The sequence below is a fragment of the Macaca nemestrina genome, chromosome 9, assembly GCF_043159975.1.
Source record: "Macaca nemestrina isolate mMacNem1 chromosome 9, mMacNem.hap1, whole genome shotgun sequence".
NCBI lineage: Eukaryota > Metazoa > Chordata > Mammalia > Primates > Cercopithecidae > Macaca > Macaca nemestrina.
Genome location: NC_092133.1, coordinates 4,505,379 through 4,517,981, shown reverse-complemented (window position 1 = coordinate 4,517,981; position 12,603 = coordinate 4,505,379).

The following is a 12,603-nucleotide window of genomic DNA, read 5'->3' as shown; positions in this document are numbered from 1 at the left end:
CTGTTTAAAGGAGGAAAAAATCACAGCCTTACAGGATTGTGAAACAAAATGTGTTAGGAAGATATAAACACTGTCAAACCTATTTCAAGGTTCACTTACATAGGAGTGCAGGTGTGTGTGTGTCTACGCATCCGTCCCTGTATACAGGGGTATGTGTGCTTATGCATGTGTCCCTGTGTACAGGAGTGTGCGTGTTTATACATGCATCCCTGTGCACAGGGGTGTGCTTCTGTATGCATGTGTCCCCATGTACGTGTGTGTGTGTATGCATGCATCCCCATGTACAGGTGTGTTTATGCATGCATCCCCATGTACGATGTGTGTGTGTGTGTGTGTTTATGCATGCATCCCCGTGTACAATGTGTGTGTGTGTTTATGCATGCATCCCCATGTACAATGTGCGTGTGTGTTTATGCATGCATCCCCGTGTACAATGTGTGTGTGTGTGTACGCATGCATCCCCGTGTACAGGTGTGTGTGTTTATCATGCATCCCCATGTACATGTGTGTGTGTTTATGCATGTGTCCCCATGTACAGGTGTGTGTGTTTATGCATGCATCCCCATGTACGATGTGTGTGTGTGTGTATGTATGCATCCCCGTGTACAGGTGTGTGTGTGTGTGTATGCATGCATCCTCATATACAGGTGTGTGTGTTTATGCATGTGTCCCCATGTACAGGTGTGTGTGTTTATGCATGCATCCCTGTGTACAATGTGTGTGTGTGTTTATGCATGCATCCCCGTGTACAATGTGTGTGTGTGTTTATGCATGCATCCCCGTGTACAATGTGTGTGTGTGTACGCATGCATCCCCGTGTACAGGTGTGTGTGTTTATCATGTATCCCCATGTACATGTGTGTGTGTTTATGCATGTGTCCCCATGTACAGGTGTGTTTATGCATGCATCCCCATGTACGATGTGTGTGTGTGTGTTTATGTATGCATCCCCGTGTACAGGTGTGTGTGTGTGTATGCATGCATCCTCATATACAGGTGTGTGTGTTTATGCATGTGTCCCTGTGTACAGGGGTGTGTGTGTTTATGCATGTGTCCACATGTACAGGTGTGTGTGTGTTTATCTGTGTTTATGGGGGTGTGAACGGGGTGTGAGTGTTTATGCATGTGACCACATGCACAGGTATGGGTAGCTGGGAGCACTCCTGAGCCAATGAGATTTGCTAAGGAATTCTTTACCTTGATGTTGATTTAATACCAGATGAACCTGAGAAGGCAGAGAAATTTACTTGTTGGGTTAATACAATAATATGTTTAATCTGTAATGGCAGATGTAACAATTTCATTATTTTTCTCAGGAGTTATTATGAAATATCCTATTGTTTATTGACTAGATCAAATGAGAGGATGATGGATATATGTTGTTAGCCAAGGTGAAATATGGTATAATACAACCAAGTGTCTTTTTAGAATTTAGGCAAATAAATGTGCAAATCCATGCCACAAGATAGAGATGATACAATATTCAAAACCAGGGTCACTAAACACTTCCACTTCACATGAGAAACAGGTAGAGTTGAAATCTTTGTACTGCTCTTGTTTCAGCATCTTGAGAGGCACGAAGTCCACTCCTCTCCTGGTCCTAGATCTTTGTGGTGGTGTTTGCCCAGCAAGTTTTCCCATCAGCCCTTCTTCTGAGAACAAAGCCCTTATTTGTGTGGGGTCCATTCCATGGGGCACCAGGAGGGCTGACCCTTTCTCCCCAGTGGCAGGGCCTCTGACCCAGGCCCAGCCATCAGAGTTCCACATTGCCCAACCATGTAACTGGTCCTGCCATAGTCACAGCCCCCGAGCCACAGTTGTCTCTAAGACCTAAGATCTCCTTTCACTAAGATCACCACCCTTTGATCACGGTGCAAGTGGCCATGTTTTCTGTAACATGGGGAGAACCTGCCTGCAAATGAAGCCAACATAGAAGAAAACAGAATCCGGAGATGAAAAAGATGGATCAGATAGACTTCTGATGACATAGGCTAAACCTCTGATCCAGCCAATTCCTTGGCCAAACCTACTAAACGCCTGCTTTGGTGTAAGGAGTTATAGCTGGGAACTCAGTCACTTGCAACCAAGAGGATACTGACTAAATATTGCCCTGTGTCAATGTTTCTTTCTCTCACTCATTATTTCATTATTCCACACATTCTTCAGTGACCCAATAGTTAATTCACCTGCTTTTTAAAAATTGCTAGCTTGATTTATGGCAATAATCACCAAAAAAAACAAAAAACAAAAAACAAACATATTTCTTTCTTAGGCAGGGTAGAGAAAAGCTCAGATCAGTGAACTATAAATAACAAAAGGTGTTACCTTTCATGACAGCTTATCAAATTCATTTTCATAAAATTTTGAAATTAAAAGTAAATCATATCTTAACAGAACAATCACTAACTATGAGTCAAGACTGATTTAAGCAGAGAACTTGTGCAGAACTGAGCTTGAGGGGTGTGTGTGTTTGGAGTATGTCCACTTTTAGGTGATGGAAACATAACTGAACCAGAGAATCCAAATTTGGGGAGCTGCAGGGATCCCAGAATCCCCTCTCTACCTGTTCCCCATCAGGAAGCGGAAGTGATGGAACTTGTCCCAGGTTGTGAAGCACGTTAAATTCTGTCAGTCATTCTCCAAGAAGTACAGTCAGCAGCTGCAGTAGACAAAGAGTTGGTTGCGAGGAAGAAATTGGCAGAAGACATCCCAGACGGGAAGGCCTTCAGAAGACAGAGCGTTAGGGTTTGCCAGAGTGCAGGTTGCCATCAGAGAGACACTGTGGAATCCGAAAGTGCAGGGCAGAGAAACCAGAATGGTTCAGAGTTTGAGAGTAAGACTAAGAAGATAGGTGGGTTAAGTTTATCCTAAACCATCCACCCCAAACAGACGAAGATTTTCCCAGGACTGCCGGGTACTCAGTGCCCATAAGTCAAAAGTAGATGGGGAAATGGATGGTTGCGAATCCAATATTTGACTTAACAACTAATTCAAAACTGGGAAAAACTGGCTGAGGTTAGAGAAAGAAATAATACGTTATTGATTGAAGTGCTAGGCAGGAGACTGGAACCATGCAAGAATTTTAGGAGTAAACTTTTGTAAGTGACTAAATCACTTTAGCTAAATGGATTCCTAAATGACACCCTTAGAGGGTGGATGGGAAGCTCATTTCTACATGTTAGAACTGATTTTTCCTTTTGAGAAAATTAAACTTGGGAACCATAGAGAAGTGGGCCAGAAGGATTGAGGGAAGTTTGTAAGTGTCTGGCTGTGGGTTGAGCTGTCAAGCTTGGACTTGGAACTCAGGGTTGGAAGGAAGGAGAACAATATATGAGGCTGAGGGGGGAACAAATCCACAAGTTATTTTTAATAGACGTCTTTTGACTACATACTCATTGTAGAAGAAATCTATATTCTTCATGGGCTTGAAGACATTGTGGGAGCAGCCTCGAAATTTTCTCAATAAATTGTTCTTATTTCTATGAAAAATATTCCTGTAACACATGGCAGGCATCCCTCCAGTTTACTCCTCAGTGACTTTCTTGAGTCTGCCATGCAGCTCACTTTGCTCTGGGTTACATAAGCCCAGTGGCTTTGTCCTGTTGTCGGGCGTCCTGCTCTCCAAATGCACCTTCCATTTTCTTGTGTCCCCCTGCACCTGCTACCCTAAGCCCGACCCTCTTGCCTCTCCTGCTGCTCTAACCTACACAGAGCCCCAAGTCATGGCCAGCAAGGTGGGGAGATGCTTACGGTTCCCTCACTTGCCGCTCCTATAGAGGAGCTGGCAGTGTCTCCGCAGCACAGCCACTCTGGTGGCTGGGACCATTCTCCACTCCACTTGCTCAGGGGTTGGCATTCCTGACCTTCTGCTCCATGCTGAAGATCCCGGCCGGGCTCCTATTCCTGAAACCAGGAAAGGTTTGAGTTTTGTGCTCAAGGCCCCTCTCCCTATCCCTAACTTCCCTGAAAACTGTGCACGGATGCCAGTTCTTCCCCGGTGCACCTTGCTGAGGCCAGGTGAGCACCTCCAGATGGCCAGAGGGAAAGTGGAGAACTTCCCGGATGGTTTTGTATACTTAGGAAGCCATCCCTGCAGCTGCAGTCGGGCCCACAGTCCTTCCCATTATTGCGGACACAGTCACCTATAACCAGTCTCTATGTGGGCCTCGGGCACTGCTGGGCCTTTTCCTCTGCATACAGGCCCTCTCCCTGTACACACAGCTTCAGCACCATCTTCCCTTGAACTTAGTTCTTTTCATTAGGATATGAGTTCTCAGATTTAATAAAAGCCAAAAATTGATGAAAAAGAATTTGGTTGGCCGATTAAAAAAGGTTAAACATTTGTAAAGAGTCCTTCTTATTCAAATCACTTCTCTAAACATCCTTGAAAAGGAAACCAATGTCTTTGACCAGGTACAGCTCCACCCAGTCTCACCAGAAACCAACAGGCCAAGACATAAGCAGCGAATCCTTATCTGAGAAGGCTTTTAGGTGCACAACCAGGTGCATTCTCTTCAGGTGCATTGTCTTAGCCGACCATGCTGCGGCTGTGTTTACCATGGAAGTCTGTGCACCGGTTCCTCTCGATGGCTCCCACATCCTGAGCTGTCAACCTTAGTCCTACCAGCGTGGCTTCTACCTTGTCTCCAGTGGGTTGGCCTGAGCTCTTCCACTCCACTTCATCTGTCCTGATACATCAGCTCTGAATGCAGGCTAAAAGAAGACAGGTTCCTGATGAAATAAGAAATGGTGTCAGCACTCATATAGAGCTTAAATGCAGGCCTTTCAGTAAATTTTAAAGATGTATGAATAAAGGCATTCCCAGCAAATCTTGGGCACTTCATCGATCATATGGAAAGCTTTTAAAATAAAGTTACTAATATCTTAAGATGAGTGAACAGAAACAGTACTAGTAACAGACGTTGTTTTTACAACTTTAAAAGCTGATCAAGTCAGCCAAAAACACAGCCCTTCATTCGAGAGCCTTAGACAGGTAGGACTCGGGGCATCTGCGTCTTCTTCATACTTTTCTATACTTTGGAAATTTACGGTGAGAAGCATGAATTTTCTTTGTCAACAACAACAACAAAAACCTAAAATTTCAAAGTTGGTGTAAGTTATAAAATACCAACAAAGCTAAGAGCCACTCAATTGGAAAGAAAACTTCCAGCAATATTTAGGCGGTGATATATATCCACAATGTGATTTCCAGGATAACAGTTATTTTATTTGCTTACACAATTTGTAAAGTTTAGGCGAAAAGAAAACACTTATCTCTACATATTGCACTTGCTCAGAAAATGCAATAGCTTATCTCTAGAAGGCGTGTTTCTTGTGTCATTTTGGCATGCAATTGCTCCATATTTAAAAATGTTGACTGCAATCATAAAGCGTAGTGTTTAAAATTCAGTTCAACTCACACCTTGTCCTTGCAGAAGGTAGTTATTTGTCTCTGTCCTCTGATGGACTGCGCGGTATGATGCTCAAAACATGGGGAGTAAGAAAGAAGGAAAGCATGCAAGTCATCACAAATGAATCCAACTTTATTTCATCAATTAAATAGAGTGGGCGCTAAATATCATATTTGATTCAGAAATAAAGAATATGTAACTCAAAACACAAGCATCCAATGCACAGCTGCATCATATAATGACATGATTTTATATGAGAGATTATTAAGTCTTGCAAAAGTTAAAAGCATGCATTTCCTGAGCCCTAGAGGCCTGCAGCTAGTGGAAGGCTGCTGTGACAGAGCGCCGCCCTTGTGGCTGGCAGTTCACAGACGGTTTTGAAAGTGATTGGCTCACATGGTTGAACTATTACTTTAGATCACCAGTGACATTCTAGCGACATCACTGGTGACATTCTAAAATGCAGTGGTTGTACTGATTCTCGTAACATTTATGAAATAAGACAACAGACCCAAGGGAGTACATCCAGTCTGGAAGTTTTATCATGACCCACTCTTTGCTCCAATAGGGTGAAATAATATTTCCAAAGATTATTAAGGATATTATTACATCCTTTAACACACACACACGCACACACATATCTGTAATATTAAGAATATTCCCACAGAATATTAAGGATATTAAGAAAATGAAATGAAATGAAATGCATAATAATGAAGCTGATTTCTCAGTTTGAGGGAAATATTTAAGGTGATACAGCCACTGATGAGTGCCTCCAGCAGTCAGCTTTTGGACTGAGGCTTCCAGAGGCAGCCAAGTAGGTAGTGCCCCTGCAGACCCCCATCAGCCTGGTCTCCCTCTACCCCTGCCCCTGCCAGGGATGCAGGAAGAGCCACATTCCCGAGAGTGCTGGGAACATGTGCCTGATGGGTTGGAGACAGAGCTGGAGGCCAGGGAGGCCATGAACTTGAATATTCTGCCCAAGCCAAAAGGAAGTGGAAATGAGAGGATGGGAAATATGAGTCCAGAGCACTGGGCCTTCCAGAGGCAGTCAGAGGAGAGGGTTTCTCAGAGATGCTTCCACCTACGAGCTCCATGCACCTTCCCAAGGGAACAGCATGGTGTCTCACCATGACGTGGTCAGCCACTCTGGGTCACCAGGCCACCCAGTTGTGCCCCTCAGGCTTCCAGGCTGAGCCAAAAGGTGACCTCTGAATGCCCCCAGAGTCAAACTGTTTGCAGCCTGAGATGCCCTGTAAATTGGAGAGACCCTGGTGCTCCCTCTGGCCACATCAGGTGGGCCCTGTGATGCTCCTGGAATCTCCAACCTGAGGTCGGGTGAGTCCTGGGATTCTGCCTCTCTGATGAGCTCAGGGTGGAACTAAAATTGCTGGCTGTACTTTAAAGACTAGAAGTCTGGAAACCACGGGACTTTTGAGAAAGCCTAGTGCTTATGTAGGAACTGTTAGAGGTTTTTCCTTTGGGGGTGTGTGTGTGTGTGTTCACATTAAATATGTTGTTTAATGAATAATCTTATAGGGAACAATTACCAGGGTCTAACATGCCACATGCCCTGTTCTGTAGACTGGTAGGAATTTGCCTCAAAGATACAGAACTTAAGTTCATTAATTCTAAACCTAGATTCTCTTTACAAAGGACAGTAAAATACCTATGCCAAAAATCATCAGTATTTGGTAACTATTAACTGTGGTGACAAGTGATAATGGGGGGTTAACACTTAGCTTGGAGCCCGTTCATATATGCTAATATAAATTATCTGGGTCCTGAGCCTAGCAGGACACACTTACTAGCAAGGCAGTGAGATCAGCAGCAACTGTTTGAGACCATTTGCTCTGTATGCAATTCACACTTGTCACCACCACGGCCAGTCACAAGGAACATTCAGGCAAGTACTTCTCTTAAGGTCACCTCATTAGTCAAAAGGCCATCTGAGCTACCAGAGGAGAGAGGGTCTGTGGAGAGCTGCCAGCATCTCTGGGAGGGCCATGAGGAGTAGCTATTCGTTTTCAAATGAAAACTTTTTCGGTTCAGAAGCAAGCTAAGATGCAGGAGAAAATCATTTAAAGTAGCTCAGTTGCACAAAGTCATCTACAAAGGAAAATGTGAGCTGAACCGCCCAGTTTCAAAGCTGAACATCGGTGACTGTATGCAACTTCCCAAATTAAGAATTTCTAGAGCAAAACGTTAGGCACGAGCAATCTCTAAAAGTTTAAATTCACGTGGCATGGTTTTTCAAAATTGAAAATGAAACCAGCGGCTGTGCTCCCAGCGACAGCCTACTCTTGACGAACACAGTGCGGATGCAGGGGCTTTCGAGGTGGAGGAAAGGGGGATGCGTTGCTCCACTCCCTGAAAAATACCAGAAGCAGAGGGGAACCCATTCCACAACGACCAGAGAACAAGTCATGGGAGACCAATTTGATTGTGTCTCCCTGATAGAATTTCAAGATTCACCAACGCTGAGTGCAATACACATATTCTAGTAAAAGTTTAACAAAGCATTTGACAATAAGATCTATTAGATTGCAGAATGGACTTCCAAAGGAAGTTGTGGGAGGGCTCTCCCTAGGGAACTTTCAAGTCAAACAAGACAACCCATTTGAGGAAGCATATTGCAGAAGACAATATTTTTTTTCTCCAGATTCCTTGATTTAACCGGACCACTTAACAATTCTTGCATAAAAATATAAGCACATTTGAAACAAATCACTTTTCCAAAGAAAAGCATAGGCATAAGTGTGGGTTTACTGTGCCACTTTTTCTTTTTAAAATTCTTAACCTAGAGAAAGTGGGATCCTCCCAGAGGACCACATAGAGAGCTAGAGAGCAGCCAGCCATGCCCAAGGAAGGCAGAGCACAACGGACCGGCGACCAACGCCTAAGGACACGGGCATCTCTGTGAACAATAAAGGAAAATGGGTGTTGGGCCACACACACACTGCCTTCTACAACCTGCTCCATGGCCAACCCACATATGGGAGGGTATCCAGTGACATTTCTTATCAATAGAGGAAAAAGAATCATCCACACAGCTTGACAATTCAAGCAATGGGCACAGGACACAGTTTGAAACCCAGGTCCCTCTGTGTCCAGTATGATAAAGTACATAAAAGTGTGCCATTTCCTATCATTTCTAATCTTTAACCAGCCATACAAATATTGATAAGCCAGGAAATTCCAAAATGGTGCTGGTCCAGTATATAAACACTAATTGCTTTCCTCGTTGCACTGTACCATTTTTGAGAGGAAAAACGTGGAATTTTTTAAACCTTGATAGAAAATATATGCAGAATTTGTTTTCCAATGAACGCCTAATAAGGCTACCTCTTAAGTCTAGATATGTAAAAAATTGCCCTTTTCACAGCTGATAAAATACAAATTAATCCTTAGAGGATTTAATATGTGCCTATTTATTACTTTCAAATCTGAACGTACCATAGCAATTAATATGGCTTCTATTAGCCTGTGAGAAAATCAGTAACTGCCTTTGAAACAGGAAATAAATGCAAAGTTGACCCTGTTTTAAATGCCTTCTACCTTGTGTGTGTGCATGTGTGCAAGTGTTTACTTTCAGATGTGCTACCAGAGGTGTGATTTGATGCCCTTCAGAAGATCACAATTGCCAAAGCGCCTCTGTAGTTATAACATTGCTTCTAGAATCAATTTGAGTTCCACAAGCTTTAAATTGCAGTGTCTTCGGGGTATGAAATAATGTTGTTTGTATGCAACTGCAAGTTCAGTTTATTATGAGAAGTGAAAACATTTTAAAAATTAAAGAAACATTTTTCTTTGTGTTCACAGTTCATTGTGTTAGTTTAACCCCTACACTTACCCTCCACGGTTCATTTTAGAAATTCGCCTTTCATGTATTTTTGCATGCATGCAGACTTAACCCTTGGTTACCAAGGTCTTTTTTAGCGTGCCAGGTAAAATGAAGGCTTTTGAGAGCAAATATATGGTTCTCCCATCTGCCGGGAGTGTGTAGTTGGTAGACTGCAGAACTATGTAATTACATTTGCAGAAATTTGAGTATTTCTCACTTCTTAACGCACCCTTCTAAGAAGGCCAATCATGTCTATTTTTACCTTCATTTATTTAACATATGTATTTCTGTTTTCCCAATTGGATTCAAAGCATTTCAGGCCATAACAACTTATAACCTAAGCCATAGTGAAGTTTATTTAAATCTGTGTATTTTTTTTTATCCATTCATGTTTCTCACTGTTGATACTGAGCAGTTTTCAAAATAAGCCCCCCTTTTCTTCATCTTCCACCCACAATTTTAATCTCAAACTAAAAGGGTCGTTTAATTTTCTGCTTCAAACATCAATCCTCCCAATTACCACAGTACTTCTTCTTTAAGTACATGACAATCGGGCAGGTTTTATTCACATTTTTTAAGAAGGGATGTCTGTTTGATATTCTGCCTTTGTGTATTCATCGGCAAAAGTCTATATAATTTCCCGTAATGGTCTTGGTTTATTTACAATTTCAGCAGTCGTATTTGTTTAGGCTAAAAGAACGCCTCTGTGGGGTTAAGGAGAGCAGCCCTCTTTGCTCTGAGAATTATGTCACCTTCCTCTGTCCCATTTCAGCCCATGGAGTTCTTTTGACAGACAGCACGAACAAATCTGCATAAGGAAAAGTAAGTGACAGCTGGGGTCAGGCTCTCTCTGTTTAATGACACTGCCAGTTACACATTTCGAATTGTTTAAATATGAGTCTACAGCTTCCACAATCATCATTTCACTGGATCCACTTTTCATACCTAACAGCCAGGAAACTGACACGTAATTACACACTTGCTGATGGTATCGCGGTGCCGATAATTAAAACTGCCACCCGAGGATTGCGATTGCTAGTCTACAGCTGGGATGTTGTCAGGAGGCAGCAACTCCAGCAGCTTTTAACGCCATCTCCTTACAGGTGGACCTGGAGTCCCAGCACCGGAGGAACCGGCCAGCCTCCGCACATCATTCGCAACGCCTCGCACAAATGAAGAAAATCTATTAACAATCCAATAAGTGAAATACAAACACGGTGACCCGGGGGTTAAACTGTCTGCTTGGACGCAGGAGTCAGATCCGTTAGCTATTGTTCTTTTTTCTCCCTGTTGCTGTATTTACCGAAAAGATCGCCAAATGGTCTCCCACCTGAGTACAGCTTCAAGTTTTCACGGGTGAGGCTGGAGATGGTGCGAAGGAGGGTAGCTCAGTGCCTGCCTGAGTTCATTCCCGTATCTGAATAAAGAAATAAGGGAGACCCAGGGGAAAAAAAAAAAACAAAAAACAAACAAACAAACAAAAAACCACAACTCTAAACTCTAACTAGCTTGTTAACTAAGAAGAGATTTAATTTCTCGGGAGGAAATGAGATTGAGGTAGAAGAAGACTGGGGTGGTAGATGAATTCTGACCTCCCCGGAGTTCAGAATAATCCTCAGGCATTTGCCCAAGAAAGGGATCATGCTGACGGCACGATGTCTGGTGGCTTCCTTCATCCATGCAAGGACACACAGAGAGGGCAGAAGTGTGAAGAGTTGCTAAAATAATCTAAATAGGACAGACAGGGAATGCAAAAAAAGACAGGAGCCACCGTGAGTAGGCAAGAGCTGTGGATTTATGAATGCAAAACATTAAAATATTAGAAACAGGTAACTGGAAAAGTTAAAGCTGCCATAGACAAGTGATAATCCAAATTTTAATAGGCCCCGACAGCATGACAGAGGCAGCTTTGCCCAGAATGAACTATATTTATTCAATTCAAAAATGAGCAATGTATTCATTGCATTAGGCCCACACCTTATCATCAGCGTGGGTCTAGGTGTCGTTCATGGACTGCCTGCCTTCCTAAATAACCTCCTAGTGCGTCTGCACTGGGAAAATGAAGACAGAACTTCCACCCCCTCACTGAACTGAGCACAGGGGTAACCACCACAGGACAGGATTCAACCTGTCTCATATACAGGGACAGGTTTTCCTGATGCCCTCTGCTAGGCTGACCCACTGTCCAGGCTTGCTGGGACTAAGGGGTTCCTGAGATTTAGGACATTCAGTGACACAGCAGAAAGTCACACAGGACAAGTTGGCCTCTCCCACCCATTCCACTCCCATAATATTAAAAAGAAAGTTGAATTGATTTTCTTTGACCTTCAAGAAACCCTGATACAGAATTAGAGATTACAAATTTAGGGCTTATACAGATAGGCACCTTTATCCCAAAAGTAGCAGACGTGTGCTGGGTGAGGGTGAATATAAGGTACTTTCTAAAAGCTCTCATTTTAATCTACTGTAATTTAAAACATTTTAATATTCAAGTCACAAGGATAAGTTATGCAACGGAAAACAAACTTGCATGAACTTTTAGGAAGAAACATGTTTTCAGTTTTCAGAGGATGTTTGCTCTTTGGGCTTGTGGACAGCCAGGGTATAGTCCACACCTGGGGCATATTTATGGTTGCACTGAAGCAGAGCTGATCCACTGTACTTTGTCTGCCCGCAAGCCATAAAGAAAGGACTTGTGCAAGGACACCTTGAAATTCATCTCCCAGTGTTCTTCCCTGCTTCTTTCTCTCCAGGTCCCTAAGATCCGCTAGGATTTCCACAGGAAGGCAGCATACTATGGGTGTGCATGCTCTGCCCTCCCCTGCTCCGTGGCCCCAGCAATCCTCACTGGTCTTGTCTATAAGTGGTGATAGTATCAACGTCCACAAAGGCTACGGGAGGATTAATGTCATCTCACCAATGTGGAGTATGTTGTCCTGCTTGTTCTTGCTGCTATCAGGTGAACAGCTATCAGGTGATGGTTTGGTGGTTAAAGATGAAACAGTGATGGAGTTATTTCATACACACATTTCACAGATCTTAAATGCTTTATTGGTTATGATTTTCATAGAACTCTCATTAAATTTTCATAATTGGTATGTTCTTAAAGTAAGTGCACTGGAACAATCTCATTGGTCAGTTCTCAGATGACATTCAATAGTGCACATACCTTGCCTCAGATATTTTCCTAGTATTTGTGTATTGTTTACATTTATCATATGCATATTAGTTATAGTTGGGCTGTATTCTCTCCCCAACTCCCAAAATGGATCAATGACTCAAAAGTAAAACAATTTTAATATTGATTGTTTTTAATATTGAATAAATACTTATATATTTTAGGAAATC